Raw genomic sequence first — 12,336 nt, forward strand, 5'->3', positions numbered from 1 at the left:
AGAGACGGTGAAAGGGTGGCAATCGGGGTGGTTCTATATCACCGAGCCGCGTCACTGGGTAGTGGCCCCCGAATTCCGATCTGAAATCCCGATGCGGCTCACCTCCTGGAAAGAGAGGGGCCTAACCTCGGGTCCCTCGGACGAGCTGACTGGGCTCCAGGCGTGCGTCCAAAGCATGATAGATAGGAGGATCAAGCTTGTTAACGTGGTCTAGGTCATGCTCATTCGTCGGGTCCTTCCGGGCCAACGCCGGACTTGCTATCTGTGGGAGTACGATCCGGCCAAGCACCAGACGCTACTAGAGCTCTTCGGCACAACGCACGAAGAAATCTGGAAAGTGCTCTTCAAGGCCGGCGAGATTCCACCACCCACGACCGAAGACCACGGGCTTAGCTTAAAACGCCATGCTAACCCGATAAGTTCTTTTAATGTTTTCAAGGCGTACCCTTTACTAGCATATTTTGAGAAAAAGCCTAAGCTTTCCTACCCGTGTTTTTAGGCCTGGATCAAGATAGCGGAGGGGATTAACAGTCCGGCTCCGCTGCCCGAAGACCAAGAATTCCCATTATTGACGAAAATGCTTTTTCCAGCACCTTATGAGGTGCCAGAGAAGACGGCCAAGAAAGCGGCCAAAGGGGCCAAGAAGGGCCCTCGCCGAAAACACACTCCGGACGTGATTTCTGAAGACGAGACTTCATCCTCGTCTGCTGACGACGATGACGAAGAGGAAGAAGAAAGCGACTCCCCACCTGAAGTGGGGAGGAAGAAGAGAGCGGCCCCCACAGATCCAGAGGCGAAAGTGCCCAAGAGGGTTAGAGGTTCCCGCACGGATAACTCTGTGTGAGATGTTGATAGCAGTCCAGAGCGACCTCGCCGGACCAAGCCTCGCGCCGCCTCGTAAGTACTAGAATCCGAAAACAAATGGCCTTCCCGATTCGTAATATTGATATACCTTAAACCTTGTTATTGCAGTCTGCCACACGATGGCTCCCCGTGATCCTTGACAGACGGGTCGCTAGACTCAAAGGAGATGGCTAGCATGTCTCCGCCACCTGCTCATTCCGTCTCTCCCAAGGGTGACGATGAGGTGGTGTCGCAAAAGACCTTCCCCGACCAGGGGGGGCTTCCGGAGATCGTCAGGGTGGCGCCCCAGGACAACTCCTCAGTTGCCGGACACATGGGGGAAAAGCCCCTATGGGGACTGGTGACGGGGGCCGAGTTCCATTCGGATTGGAGCTGGATACCATTCCGAAGATCCACGCGGCTCTGGAGTCCAGCGAATGGCATTCCCCAAAAGGAGGGAATGTGCTTGTTCCGCCGGTGGCCTCTATCCAACCAGAGGCAACTAATAGTCTGCTGGAGGTGCTATGAGGCGCCTCTATTGTGTATGAACACCACACCCTTATAGGCACGGTAATAGAGAAGGTCCAGTTTGTAAAAAACGGACTGACCGAAGCCTGCACTAGCCTTCTATCAGGCTTTGAGGTGAGTAATGCGTTTGTAGGAAGAGTATCACAGTATAGATAGTAGCCCCTAATGCTCTGTTCGGTGTTCGGAAATAAAAAGCCAAACAGAGGATCGAGAAGAAATATCGCAGGAGTCTAACATAAATTGTCTGTGTGAATAAGCAGGTATCGCTGAAGGCTGCCACCGCTCATGCTGCGGAGGGCTCCGGACTGAATCGGAAACTGGAGCTGGCCGAGGAAGAGCTTGGCCTCGTGAAGAAGGAGCTAGAGGATAGCCAAGGTATGCAGTAACCCATGGGTAAGTTTTAAGAAAAAATGAATAGTCCGTCCAGACTGAGTTGTCATGAACTTTAATTAGGGGCCACGACCGAGATGGTAGCTGAGGGAGTCCTGGATTAGGGGGTGTCTGGATGGCCGGACTATACCTTCAGCCGGACTCCTGGACTATGAAGACACAAGATTGAAGACTCCGTCCCGTGTCCGGAAGGGACTTTCCTTGGCGTGGAAGGCAAGCTTGGCGATACGGATATGTAGATCTCCTACCATTGTAACCGACTTTGTGTAACCCTAACCCTCTCCGGTGTCTATATAAACCAGAGGGTTTTAGTTCGTAGGACAACATACAAAAAACAATCATACCATAGGCTAGCTTCTAGGGTTTAGCCTCTCCGATCTCGTGGTAGATCTACTCTTGTACTACCCATATCATCAATATTAATCAAGCAGGACGTAGGGTTTTACCTCCATCGAGAGGGCCCGAACCTGGGTAAAACTTTGTGTCCCTTGCCTCCTGTTAGTATCCGGCCTAGACGCACAGTTCGGGACCTCCTACCCGAGATCCGCCGGTTTTGACACCGACATTGGTGCTTTCATTGAGAGTTCCTCTGTGTCGTCGCCATCAGGAAGGATGCCTCGCCCCGTCTTTAAAGACGGCACCGTTGCTAAGGAAGCTTTGGCTGTCGGCCAAACCCTCCGGCTAGGTGGTTTTCTTATGACCGCCTGTTCGGCTTTTGCGCTGATGATGACCTCTCAAGCCATCGAAAACAATCTTCATGTAAGCTCGGAACTGGACGAGCAGTTAGATCCAATGGAGCTCTCCTCCATAAATGAGCTCTTGGATCGCTTCGCCGCCCTGGGAGTCGCTACGGATTATGACCAGATTGGGCCTAAACCCGATCTGAGAGAGATTAACTCTCCCCAAGTCACCCATCACATTGCCGTGGTAGAGGGACAGTGCGGTGACCCCTCATCTATCTTAAGGACTCGCTACGTCCGGATTCCCGATCCCTCCAAGCCGGATACCCGCGGAGGGGAGGATATCACTCAAGACCTGAACTTAGAGTCAGGCGACGGGCTGGATTCATTGGACAACATCCAAGAATCCAAATTTTCGAGTTCGGAAATTCCTCGGCCTCTGAGCCTCAGATGGGGTGAGGCTTCGGATTTAATTCCACCCACCCACCCCAACATAAGCGATCTATCCAAAATCAGGCAAGAACCCGATGAAACAGTACATCGTTACTGGGCCAGATTCCTCCTGGTTAAGAATAGGCTAAGGGACTGCCGCGAGGAAGACACAATCTCAATCTTCTGCAATAATTGCACGGACAAGGGAATACCCAACGCCATAAGTCACCGTGATATTACACGCTTCGCTGACTTGGCGTCCATTGTACGAAAGTACTGTGCGATGGAAAGCGCCTGGAAAACCAAAATAAAATTTTGGGCCAATCCGGCCCTGAATACAAACCCAGTCCGAAATAAAAGGGTGCATCATCACCAGACACCCGGGTCAAGCACTAAAAAGCAAAAACCCTCTACAGGGCATGGAACTGTACTAGAAGGATGGCTTAATGGACCCTGTAAAATTCACAGTATAGAGGACACCACACCAACTCACAGCCTTAGAGCATGTTGGATACTCTGGCAGGTGGCCAAAATTGGCGAAAATCTCCTAATTCCGGAGGCCACAGAAAGCCACCCCAGAGACACCAATATGGTATTAACAGTCTTCGAGACTTTCGCATCAAATAATATGCGAAAAAGGACACTCCACAGCCTTGCCGAAGTCTACCAAGTAGCAACAATAAACCCATGGAGTGACACGGCTATTACCTTTAACGCCAGTGATGAACCTAAATTCCGAACAGCCCGAGCACCAACCGCATTGGTCCTCAGTCCAATAGTGGATGGCTTTCGTCTTACCAAGGTACTCATGGACGGCGGCAGCGGATTGAACCTCATTTATGAGGAAACCCTTCAAAAAATGGAAATAGATTGGAACCGCATTGAGTGAAGCAGCACAACCTTTAGAGGAATAATCCCCAGTCGGGAAGCACGCTGTACAGGAAAAATCACACTAGATGTGGTGTTCGGCACGCTGGATAATTACAGGTCCAAAGAGATCACGTTCCATGTGGTTCCATTCAGTAGCGATTATCACACTCTGCTAGGGCGGGAAGCGTTTACAATCTTCCAAGCAATACCCCATTACGGGTACATGAAGCTCAAGATGCCCGGGCCTAACGGGATCATCACTCTCGCTAGTGATCCGGACACAGCACTCCGCGCCGAAAACAAGACAGCCGCACTGGCCCTCAAGGCACTATCCGAAGCCCTAGCGGCTGAGGAACTGACTGCGCTGCGCTCTATGATGAATAGGGACGATGTGGTACTCGACAAAAGATCCAAGTGCACCTCCTTTAAGCCGGCGGACGAAATAGTCAAATTCCAAGTCCATCCAACGGACCCCAATAAAACAGCTTCCATCAGGGCACAGTTAAACCCTGATGTAGACGTCGCACTGCGAGAGTTCCTACGAGAGAACTAGGACATTTTTGCTTGGCACCCTTCAGACATGCCAGGAATCCCACGCAGGCTGGCCGAGCATAGCTTAAATATCCAAACATGATTCAAACCTGTCAAACAGGCTCTTCGGCATTTTTCCGAACCTAAGAGATAGGCCATGGGAGAGGAGCTAGCAAAGCTATTGGAGGCCGGATTCATCAGAGATATAAAACATCCGGACTGGCTAGCAAACCTGGTGATGGTACCAAAGAAGGACAAATCCTGGCGCCTGTGTGTTGATTTTAAAGACCTTAACAAGGCTTTCCCAAAGGATCCCTTCCCCCTCCCCCGCATCGATCAAATTATCGACGCTACCGCAGGACACGATTCGCTGTGTTTCCTCGACGCATATTCCGGCTACCATCAAATCAAGATGGCAGAAGCAGACCAAGCCGCAACGGCATTTATCACACCATACGGCCCATTCTGCTTCAACACGATGCCCTTCGGGCTCAAAAACGCCGACGCAACATATCAGCGCATGATTCAGACATGTTTGGCAAGCCAGATCGGCAAAACAATGGAGGCATATGTAGATGATGTGGTCGTCAAAACAAGACATGTCGAATCTCTAGTAGACGACTTGAGGCTCACATTTGATAACCTCTGAACATACGACATCAAGCTCAACCCGGAAAAATGCGTTTTCGGTGTTCCAGCCGGAAAGCTCTTGGGCTTCATTGTATCCGGTAGAGGAATTGAAGCAAATCCAGCCAAGATCCGAGCTCTGTCGCAACTGGATATCCCAAAGGACCTCAAACAAATACAAAAGTTAACAGGATGCATGGCGGCTCTATGCCGCTTTATCTCCCGCTTGGGAGAAAAGGCCCTACCCCTTTACCGCCTCCTTCGGCGCACCGAACACTTCGAATGGACGGATGGAGCCACGGCCGGACTCGACGAAATAAAAGCCATACTGGCAACAAACCTAGTCCTGGCCGCGCCAAACATTGGCGAACCAATGCTATTATACATTGCAGCAACACATCAGGTTGTAAGCGTAGTGCTCGTTGTCGAACGAGAAGCGGACGGACACAAATTCCCCCTTCAAAAGCCAGTCTATTATGTGTCCACTGTCCTCACTCCCTGCAAATCACGGTACCCGCATTATCAAAAGATCACGTACGCGGTATTCATGGCATCCCGGAAGCTACGGCACTACTTTCAAGAGTGTTCAATAACAGTAGCCTCAGAAGTACCACTTAACGATATTATAAACAACCGTGATGCAACGGGACGGATTGCAAAATGGGCCATTGAGCTCCTCCCGTTCGACATAACTTATAAGCCATGGCGAGCCATCAAGTCACAAGTCTTGGCCGACTTCGTCGCAGAATGGACGGAGGCCGAACTCTCTAAAGAGTACAGCACATATTCAAATTGGATCATGCATTTCGACGGCTCCAAGATGTTGGCCGGACTGGGGGCTGGCATCCTTTTGACGTCCCCCATAGGAGACACAGTTCAATACGTACTCCAGATTATGTACACGGACTCCAACAATGCAGCCGAATATGAGGCCCTTTTACATGGTCTCCGGATGGCAGTATCCATGGGCATTCAACGCCTAGAGGTGCGCGGGGACTCGAACCTCGCAATATCCCAAATAAATGGAGACTTCGATGCCAAGGATCCAAAAATGGCAGCTTATCGCAACACCGTCCTAAAAATGTCAACTCGGTTCGAGGGGTTTGAATTTCACCATATAGCCCAGGAAAATAATCAGGCGGCTGATGTCCTGGCACGCATCGGCGCAAAACGCGATGTAGTCCCCCCAACATCTTCTTGGAAAGGTTGTTCAAGCCATCCGTAGTATGGGAAGGGGAGCCGAACAATAACAGCTCGAACCCAACCGCACTGCCCGACACCGAACATTCTGACACAATCGGAGGCTCTGCCAATGAAATAACACCTTCAGCCCACGTAATAATGGCCGTCATCGCCCCGTGGACAGAACCATTCCTCGCCTACCTTACTAGGAAGGAACTCCCCGAGGACCAAAATGAGGCACGCTGCATAGTGCGGTGATCCAAAGCCTACAGAGTCCACGAGGGAGAGCTTTATAAGAAAAGCAATACCGGAGTCCTTCAAAGGTGCATCTCCGAAGAGGAGGGGCGGAACCTCCTGGCTGAAATTCATGCCGGACTGGGCGGTCATCACGCTGCAGCTCGGTCCCTTGTAAGCAAGGCCTTCTGTACAGGCTTTTATTGGCCGACGGCCCGGGCAGACGCTCAGGACATAGTCCAATGATGCACTGGTTGCCAGCTCTTTGCAAACCAAAGCCATATGCCACACACCGCCCTCCAAACTATCCCCATTACTTGGCCCTTCACGGTCTGGGGGCTTGACATGGTTGGACCCCTTAAAGGCAGAACCCACAAGCAAAAATACTTACTGGTCATGGTGGATAAGTTTACCAAATGGATAGAAGCCAAGCCTGTTAAGATGGCCGAATCCGGACCGGTGATAGACTTTATATCCCGGGTTGTACACCGTTACGACGTCCCCCACATCATCATCACTAATAATAGGACGAACTTCACAGCCAACGAGGTAAAACTCTGGTGTAAAAACATGGGCATCAAGCTCGATTATGCTTCCGTCTATCACCCACAAACTAATGGCCAGGTCGAACGTGCAAATGGTCTTACCATGAGCGGCATCAAACCCAGGTTAGTGCGGTCCCTCAAGGAATCTAACACGCACTGGGTAGAGGAGCTCGACTCCGTACTCTGGGGGCTGCGGACCATGCCGAATCGCACCAACGGATACACACCATTCTTTATGGTGTACGGCGCAGAGGCAGTTTTGCCTTGCGACATAATTCATGACTCACCTCGAGTGCGCATGTACGAAGAAAGAGAAGCCGAGCTCGATCGGCAGGACAGCTTGGACGCATTGGAGGAAGAGCGTGATGTGGCAAAAGACCTGTAACGCCCCGGACACACCCACCGGTGGTCGTTACTCTTGGCGGGATCTAGACTGGCCCCACAGATCAATACTAGTCTTTTCTGCGCACTTTGTCCTCACTCATGCGCACCCGGGAGCAACTTCCCGGTCGGTCACCCATTCTGACACTACTCCAAGCTGAGCACGCTTAACTTTGGAGTTCTGTCCGAATGGGCTCCCGGAAAAGAAGGAATTCCTTATTGATATGAGTAGTCTATCATCCCTAATAAGCCAGGCCATCACATACACCCCCACTCAAAGGAACCGACATCCTCGTCGGGCCACGGGAACGTTCCCTCTTGGCACTTACATCTGTGCATCCAGTCCGGTACATGTGCCATGTCAGGTGCCACGACGGGTCACAAACGTCATGAACAACATGACCGCGCACCTGTCCGCAAACATCCGTGTAACCGCGAGGGTCAGCTCTGATACCAACTTGTAACGCCCCGGACACACCCACCGGTGGTCGTTACTCTTGGCGGGATCTAGACTGGCCCCACAGATCAATACTAGTCTTTTCTGCGCACTTTGTCCTCACTCGTGCGCACCAGGGATCAACTTCCTAGTCGGTCACCCATTCTGACACTACTCCAAGCTGAGCACGCTTAACTTTGGAGTTCTGTCTGAATGGGCTCCCGAAAAAGAAGGAATTCCTTATTGATATGAGTAGTCTATCATCCCTAATAAGCCAGGCCATCACAAGCCTGTTCCGCATTCTATCAACAGCAGGCTCGAAGATACCAAAGCAGAGAAGTACGGGCCAAAAATTACAACGTTGGCGAATTAGTTCTACGACTATCGGACAAGAAAAAGGACAAACTCAAGCCCAAGTGGGAAGGTCCCTTCATAATTGACCAAGTCCTGACTGGTGGAGCATACAGCCTGCGGGATGCATCGGATAACCGACTCGAGCCGAACCCATGGAACGCAACCCGTCTCCGAAGATTCTATGCCTAGCGCCGGACTCTGTGTTCATCTCCTTCCTCTGTCCATTTTTTATATATTTTCTGTCTTACATTTCTCTTCTTCTCTCTCTCTCTCTCTCTTATAGCCTTTAAAGGCTCATAAAGTGACGCGCTATCCGCGCTCATTAAACCCGGGGGCTTCTTTAAACAGAAGCTTATTCATATGGGCTTCATGCCCAACACATGTGTCACACTTCCGCATGTACCTTTTATTCACCATTATATACATCGATATGACTTAAGTTTTGGCCAAGCTGGGTTGCCTGGCTCCTGTGCTTACCCCTACGTTCCCGATTGTTCAGCTAGGTGGTAAAGGGAGCACCTCTGCGATTGTTACTGCCGGGTCAGCCGGACGTGTACCTCAGACTGGGTGAAGCCAAAAGCTAGCGTTCTTAAGGGAATATTCGGTCGGTGAACTAAAGATGATTTTTTTATTTTTATCTATACGCCCCAGATGTTTTTCCTCCGTTTCTTTTCGCAGCATGGACATGCACCTTAGGGCATGCCTCCCAGGGAAAGGAACCCCTAACAGAACTATTCTCCCTGGAAGATGTTTCTTAATAACCATGTAATATAACATAACTAGTCGGGCACTTGTCTGTTCACGCACTAATGACCCCTACGCCTGGTCTCCATGCATTCCCCGGTTCTTATATAACCGCATGGGAATTCGGACACACTCCGGACCGTCAGGTCCCAAGGCTGAAGCGAAAAGGTCGGCCATGACAAATGATCTACAATCTGGCTAGAAGGCATTATAAATGTCAATTAAATTACATAGTCATTTTGACTGATTGTATTCCTCTTCAATACCATCTAACAGGCTGTCTAATTTACAGTCCTGCTGGGAATACTTTGCGGCCAACTCTACTTGGCAGTATACTAAGCTTACAGGGATCTCCTTCCCATCGGGCCCTACAGGACCGACCTTGGCCATGTGGTTGGGGTCAGCCTTTGCGTACCGTGTCTTCACCATAGCCTAGGCCTCCCTAGCGCCTTGATGGCAGGACGATATCTTCCACAATCAGAAGCGCCACCGTGCTCCCTTTAGCTTCTCCGCAAGCTCTCCAAGACCTTCAGGCATGGAGACGGATGGCCATAGGGCCTGGGCGACGCCTTGCATCGCCTGCCGAACTCGATCGAGCAGTTGAGAGAGCTCGGGAAGAAGGTCACCCGTAGAACCGGGCATCTCCTCTGCAGGACAACCTGTTAGCACACCTACAGACATTGCTCTGTTAGTCGACTTCCCCACCGAACTTTCTTTCAAAGGTTCGTTCAAGCACTTACTAAATATGCCGCGCCGAAGCCGCTGATTCTCCTTCACGGAGTCTGACAGCTGGGCACAAACATCTTTCAGCTCGACGCCCAGCTTAGTGTTGGCATCTTGGAGATTGTTCTTCTCCCGCCTCACCTTTGTCAGCACCTTCTCACCAGCCTTTAGCTGGCGTAGGAGGTGTTGCCTTTCCGGATTCAATCCGGCGCCATCTGCAATTTCATTTGTCAGATTCGCACCCATGTCGTGCTTCACAAAATACTTATCTTTCGAAGTGTATATTACAGAGGGGGTCTCCTTGGGCTCCCCTACCGCGGCTAGTGCGGCCTCAAGTTGGGCTTTGCACTCTTCCAGCTCCTTGGACAGTAGGGAATTCTTTTCTGTAAGAACCTGCATAACAAATGATCCTTAAATCAGTTATTCTAACTGTTTCAAGTCTCGGGGGCTACTGGTATATATATATAATTACCAAAATTTTCTTACCCGTATGTCTTTTACATATTGCTCCGTGGCTCTGGCTAGACCATTTTGAGCGGCACAGAGGTACGCATCTCTCGAGTTGAAGGCATCTAACGCCCCTTGGGAGAAACAAGCGTCGCAAAGAATTGTCCGGCGATGCCTGTGGTTCAAGGCACTCTCCACCTCAGAGTTGGTGGTAGACAATCCGTCCACATCCTCCGTCAGAGGGGCGTCTGGCGCGCGCCTTGCGTTCGCCTCCGCCTCCAGACCAGGCCTTGGAGCCTGGCTGGTGGAGGCGCGATTGGCAGCCTCTCCGGATATAGTCCGGCAAGGTCTCTTTATCCTGAAGAGAGCACGAGTGTCAATGTTCCTCGAAGGTATAACACCTGGGATAAGGGGGGCGCCATACCTTTGCGCTGACGCCTCAGTCCGGACTGCACTTCTTTTCTGCCCACGGGGCCCTGCGGCCCCTCGTTGGCTTGTCGCCGCAGGTTCGGCCTTCCGCCTTAAAAACCTCCCCTGCAAAGTTCGGTTGTAATCAGGAAACTGAAAACACAAGAGGGCGGACACCTATTCGGGGTACTGGGACTTCGATCTCAGTTACCTGGGAGGCCGGGATTAGCCCTGGGTAATCGGCCGTAATGGCCACCAAGGCGCTGTCCTTGCTCAATTGATGGAACACTCCATCAATCAGCTCCACAGATATGTCCGGATCCTCTTGAGAGGCCGGGTCGAGGGACTGTCCTGGGTACTCGGGTTGTGGAGGAGGGCTGCTTATTTCCTTAACAGCCCGGCGCAGTTCCTGTGTTGAAGTCGTCAGACTGAACGTTTAACAATGAGAATACAAAACGGATGGGCAAGTAAATACGACCACTTACCCAGCTTGGCGGATTGTGCATAGAGAATCCACCCTGTGGTTTGACGCAGAGAAATTCCTCCTCTTCTCCCTTATACAAAGTGGACAAGATCTTTAGTAGAGCTGCAGCTGAATCCGGCCCCTTACGGCCGTAGCGGGTGGCGTCGTCCTCCCCGTTGAAGTCCCACATGGGGTGGCTTCTATACTAAAGCGGTTGCACCCCCCACATAATGCATTCGGCCATAACCCCGATCATGGTTAGTCCGGAATGGGCTAACAATCTTATTCGGCCCATCAGGTAAATGATGTCCCTGTCACTTTCCCTCTGAGGCTCCGTGGATGCCAGCTTAGGTGCTTCTTTAAGGGAGCATTGTCGAATTCAGGGAGGCCGATCCGGACAGGATCCGGCAGCGGGACGTCTTCTATATAAAACCATTCCGAGGGCCAGTCTTCGGATGCCTTCTTTGGGGTTCCGGACAGATATCCAGTCCCGGCGATGCGCCACACTTCGGCTCCGCCCACTTGATACATTGACCCCTCCTTAGAGCGGGGCACGAGGCAGAATAACCTTTTCCATAGCCCGAAATGAGCCTTGATACCCAAAAACAGCTCGCAGAGGGCTACGAAGCCCGCGATATGCAATACGGAGGCAGGCGTGAGATTGTGTAGCTGGAGGCCATAGAACTCCAGGAGCCCCCGAAGAAACGGATGGATTGGAAATCTGAGCCCCCTTATTAAATAAGGGACGAGGCACACCCGCTCTCCTTTGGAGGGATTAGGGGCACTCTCCGCTTGCTCCCCGCCATTATAGATAGCAAGGCCGGCTCGAACCGGGACCATATAGGCCGGGGGGAGAAATCCCTTGGTCTGGAGCGTCACTAGCTCGCTATGTGGGTTTGAGCATTTCTCCCAATATCCAGGCTGAGGGCTGGAAGGGCGAGAGGAGGAGTCGCGACGACTGGCCATGGTGGAATGGACCTTTGTCGGATGCGCTCTGATGAACACTCGCGAAAGGGGGGAAGATGTGGTTTGGATCTAAATCCTCGTCCCCTTAAATAGGTCAGCTCGTTTATGCGGCTAGGGCTATGAATGTAAAAACACCCATACTTTTCATATTCGTTTGACACGCGGCCATTATTGGGCGTAGAAGCCAAGGAGCGCAACGTCTACAAGAAACTGGACTTTATTCAACAGGTACACGGAATTTGGAGGAGAACCCGCCTTGCAATGCCGAAGACAATCTGTGCGCCGGACTCATCGTCATTGAAGCCTGGTTCGGGGGCTACTGAGGGAGTCCTGGATTAGGGGGTGTCCGGATGGCCGGACTATACCTTCAGCCGGACTCCTGGACTATGAAGATACAAGATTGAAGACTCCGTCCCGTGTCCGGAAGGGACTTTCCTTGGCGTGGAAGGCAAGCTTGGTGATACGGATATGTAGATCTCCTACCATTGTAACCGACTTTGTGTAACCCTAACCCTCTCCGGTGTCTATATATGTCGGATTTCAGGTTCCGGT

This window comes from Triticum dicoccoides, chromosome 7A (assembly GCF_002162155.2).
Source record: "Triticum dicoccoides isolate Atlit2015 ecotype Zavitan chromosome 7A, WEW_v2.0, whole genome shotgun sequence".
Lineage (NCBI taxonomy): Eukaryota > Viridiplantae > Streptophyta > Magnoliopsida > Poales > Poaceae > Triticum > Triticum dicoccoides.